We start from the raw sequence: 5,124 nt of genomic DNA, 5'->3' as shown, positions 1-5,124 counted from the left end.
CCGAGAGATAAAACATGTACTAAATATTTATTGAAAGTATATTAAAAAAAGAGCACTTTAAAAAAAAATATTTTAAGTTAAACATAATTTTGAATGATTTTTTAGAAAATATTCTTAGTTAAAAAATGATTTTCAAAATATAGCCTAAGTTTGAAAAGAGTTTTAGAAAACATTCTAAGTAGAACTAATTTTTAAAAGTAATTTTCAGCATTTTAAGTTAGAAACTAATTTTCAAAAGTGTTTTATATTTAACAACTAATTTTTAAAAATGTTTTAAGTTTAAAAATTAATTTTCAAAAACATTTTTTAAGTTAAAAATAATTTTCAAAAGTGTTTTAAGTTTAAAAATAATTTTCAATCATATTATCAAAACATTTCTAATGAACATTTAAAAATAGAAGTATGTTATAAAATATACTAAGCCGAAGTAAGTGTGTCCTTAGAGTCCAAACATGCATATTGATTTAAGTGACATATCAAGCATAATAAGCAAACTATAGTAAGCAAACATGAGTTGTACATGTGATGGGTTAAGTCACACAACCCTACTAGATGATTTTAGCTTATACTAAGTCAATATGGCAAAATGGGCCTAGTCAACTAAGTAAATTCTAACTCTAATTGGAACAGGGAGGGGGTACTAGCCAAAATGTCAATCTTGCAGCATATTCATCATCTACTCATGCTAATGCTAGCTTTGTTGTGAGAGTGAGTAGTGTTAATCGTCTATCTGTTGCCTGAGAGAGATGATTTGTCTATCATTCGAATCCAACCATCCGTAAACATCATCTTAGAAGCGAGCAAATGGATCATCGGGTTGTGGGGCATTGGCCTAAGCAAATGAGGGTTCAAGTTGGGCATGATCAAGTGCAAGTAGCTTAAGAAAAGGAGCATCTGGATCAACCTCTTCTTCCTCAAGCTCCACTACCTATTTAGGTCTACATTGAGTTTTGTAATAAAAGGTCTCATCCCTCCTTTGTCATATACCAGCTAGAGATAGTTAGGCAACTATTAACTTAATTGTACTCAATTATCATGTTTATGTGCTAACTCTATGTTGTAGGGATTGGTAGACCGAAAATCCTTATCGGTTTGGTAAATCGAAAGGTTGGTTCGGTAGACTGAACCCTGAGTTGTTAGCCTAGTTGTCACGTGTGTTGATGTGACATCTGACGTGGGTTGGATAATTCTCAGATTGTCGATTTGGCACGGGATAAGGATGATCTTGCTAACATGCCGCAGGGATAACCTTTGACCTATTGAAGTGGTAGAAGGCACGATCAAGGATGAGCATCGCAGAGTTGACCTGGTAGAGGATCAATGTCGTAGAGTTGACGTGGTGGGAAGACACTAGACAAAGGCCGGATTGGTAGATCGATAAACTAGATATGGATCCAGTTATCAAGATAATTGGTAGACCGATCCATAACTATAAAAGAAAGGCTCGATAGAGGCTTCCATCATCAATTCTCAAGTGCTCCTGCTCTTTTCTTGCTCTAAAATGTTGATGCTACACCGCACTACTGCTCCAACAACCATGCTTAATTACGTACTTCTCTTTGTCGGTATATTTTATGTTTGTACCTTCATCTTTGTGCTTTAAACTCTCTCTATCATTTGTAAAGACGAGTCTCTTTCTCTTAAGAGAAAGAGATTGCTAGTGAATTGGCTACCAAAAGTGATTAATGATCGTGGGTCTTGAAATAACAGTCAGAGGTTGTGAACCAAGTAAAAATAAAAATATCTTTTTGTGTTTTGTATTTCCGTTGTGCTCTTACTATAACTCTAAAAGAAAAGATTTCAAAACATTAAAACATAATATCTACTATTCACCTTCTTTAGTGCTTTTCGATCTTACAGATCTAGCTCAAAACACAAATATAGACTGTTGTTGCTCACCATCATTGTTGGTCTTTTAAGTTTTCTTGAAACTCAGCTCGATTACTAGAATGAATCAACTACTACTAATTTTGCATCTAATGAGGTTGGAAACACAAGGTTGGTTGAGGAATATATCATTGTGAAATGAATATTATTGAGGTCCTAGAAGGGCATCTTGATGTTGAGGTTTCTATGAACTTCTTGTTGTCCCCGGGGCAATGGTGCAACGGTAGGACATCCGGGTTGTGACCCAGGGACCCGCGGTTTGATCCCCAACTACGGCGTATTTGCAAGAGTTTTCTTCTAAATGAGGAACGCAATCAAAGGATGCTGGGCATCTAGATTGGCCGCCGTATGCGCTTCCCGATTTATCCTGGTGGTCGGTGGGAAACTTCTGTGGGACCGGGCCGACCGACCACCCCCAGGGATTGAGTCCATGAGACTGACTGAGATTTATCATTTTTTTTTCTATGAACTTCTTGTTACTCTCTTCAATTACCTCATTCAACTACCTCATTAGGAATGGACTTTAATATCAAGGGTGTCCTTGAATGAATCCAGAGAGTTTAACTTCCAAAACGAAGAGATGTTGCTTCCTAAGTTTGTGCACTTTGTCAACATGCATTCCCTTGGGTTTGTGTACGAGCAATTGAGCATCATTGAGAACAAGAAGAGTGGGAGGGGGAGATCAAAGGGCTTCTAAAAATGAGATATCAAAGAGCCAAGCTCATGCTCTTGTGGCAAAATATGACTAAGTGATCTCTTCAAATAGAAAAGATTTTATTCCATAAGAGATTATTCTCTTGAAAATTTGATTTCTATTATTTTGTGACAATCTATCATCTGAGTACCAACTCAATTATGTCTGCAGGCGATATCAAGTTCATGTTCTTTTTCACAAGAAAACACTAATGCATGTGATTTAGTCAGTGAGTGTAAATTTAGAGTTTGGGGACAATAAATTTGTGGTTTAAATGAAGTGGGCTAGTGCGGGGTTAAATTTTATAAATGAGTTTCATAAATTGATAAAATAAACTAAAGTCTATATTGATCATTTTTTCCCATTTGCCTAATTGAGGCTAAGGATAATAAAAAACAGTACTCCATCCATCAAACAATTACTCTTGCTAAATTTATATTTTTAAAATCATGATAGGTACTTAGTGTTTTAAAATATAAGGGTGTGTTTAGTTTAAGTTATCATATATAACTTTAGTTATGTGATTACTAGGTAATCACATAACTAAGATTATGAGATATAAATTTGGTTGAACTTATTTATTTAGAAGGAATACAATATGACCATCTTATTTTTATTATTATCAAAAGAATATGTTATTTTTTAAGAAAAATATTTAAAAATGATCCATCTTATTTGTTATTCTAAATATATTTTTATTTTACTTTCCTGTAGTTATGATCATAATTCTTAAATATACAATAAAATTACTTCAATTTTGATTAAAATTACAACACATGGAGTTTTATTATATTAAAATATTTTTTAATTAATTTGATCAAATTTACAAAGTTAAAATAATTTGGATGGGGAACTTGCTTAAAAATACCTAATGGAAAACTTATCTTTGTGGTCAGTCCCCACCCATGAATTTCTTTGCATGCACTCCCCAAACCTCCCCAAACTTTAGTTTCAACTCCCCAATACATGATTTTACAAACTTACCCTTTCCCTTTCTCTTCTTCTCCGCCTTTGCTCACCGCACGCGAAACCGCCGCACACCGACAAGAAAGAAAGGGGCCACAGTGAGAGACCTTGCCGCCGGAGACATCTGGATACACGTTGGAGAGGAAGAAAAGCGTCGGAGAAGGAAAGGTCGTCGGAAGAGAAGGAATCGCCAGAGGGAGAGAGAAATAACCCTTGTCGATTGCGTGGTTAGAGTTCGACCATGATTTACGATTTGGGTTTAAAAACACGATAAAATGACTGCAGTCGACTGAGGAGGATTTCCAGTCAAGTCCAAATTGCCTCTGTTCGTTATCAGTCGACTGGGAATAAATCTCAATCGACTGATGTGAGGTTATCGCGAATGCAAAGGAAAAACAAGCAGTCGACTGAGGAGCGTCTCCAGTCGAGTCCAAATTACCTTTGTTCGTGGTCAGTCGACTGGGAATAAATTTCAGTCGACTGCGGTGAGATTTTCGTACATTCAAAGGAAAAATACGCAGCCGACTGAGGTGAGATTTTCCTGCATTCAAATGAAAAACACGCAGTCGACTGAGGATGATCTCCAGTTGAGTCCAAATTGCCTCTGTTCGTGGTCAGTCGACTGTGAATAAATATCAGTCGACTGAGGTAAAGGCAACTCAGCAGCGAACAGAAGCCAGAATGACTCGACTGGTCGTTCACATCAGTCGACTAATGTCACAATAAGTCGACCGAAGGAAAAATTCAGTTGACTGCATTTTGAATTCAGTCGCCTCAAGGAGGCGGATACTCAACTAGTAAAATAAAAATGGTTAGTAAACTCTTGACATAGTTCCCACCATGGTTACTAAATCATACATATGTGAGGTCGCATCAAGAGTAAAATAATACAAAGTAGTGAAAAAGTAATAGTGAGCTCACTCTTGACATGTTTTCCTATATGGTTACTAAACCATGTACATGTGAGGTTGCCTCATGGTCATCATGGTGGGGGTGTCATCTCAACTATACTCAAATTTCTTAAAATCATACTGGATCTCACTCGATTTATACTGTAATTTCCATAATGAGTACTGAAATTTCCTTATTTTGTACTCAAATTTTACTTGCTCTTGGCATTCCCTTCGTGGTGAAATAATAATAGTAAGCTCACTCTTGACATATTTTTCTACATGGTTACCAAACTATATGTATGTGAGGTTGCCTCATGGTCATTATGCTGAAGGTCTCATCTGAACACTATACTCAAATCTTCTAAAATCATACTGGATCTCATTCGATTGATACTGTAATTTACACAATGAGTACTAAAATTTTCTTATTTTGTACTCAAATTTCACTTGCTCTTGGCATAACCCAAACTAGTGAAATAAAAATGGTTAGTAAACTCTTGACATGGTTTCCACCATGGTTACTAGACCATACATATGTGAGGTCGCATCAAGAGTAAAATAATACAAAGTAGTGGAAAAGTAATGGTGAGCTCACTCTTGACATGTTTTCCTATATAGTTACTAAACCATCTACATGTGAGGTTGCCTCATGGTCATCATGGTAGGGGTGTCATCTCAACTATA

The sequence above is a fragment of the Curcuma longa genome, chromosome 19 (genome assembly GCF_044706935.1).
Source record: "Curcuma longa cultivar G26 ecotype Majalengka, Jawa Barat chromosome 19, ITB_CL_G26_1.1, whole genome shotgun sequence".
Lineage (NCBI taxonomy): Eukaryota > Viridiplantae > Streptophyta > Magnoliopsida > Zingiberales > Zingiberaceae > Curcuma > Curcuma longa.
Note: the sequence above shows the minus strand (reverse complement) of the source record.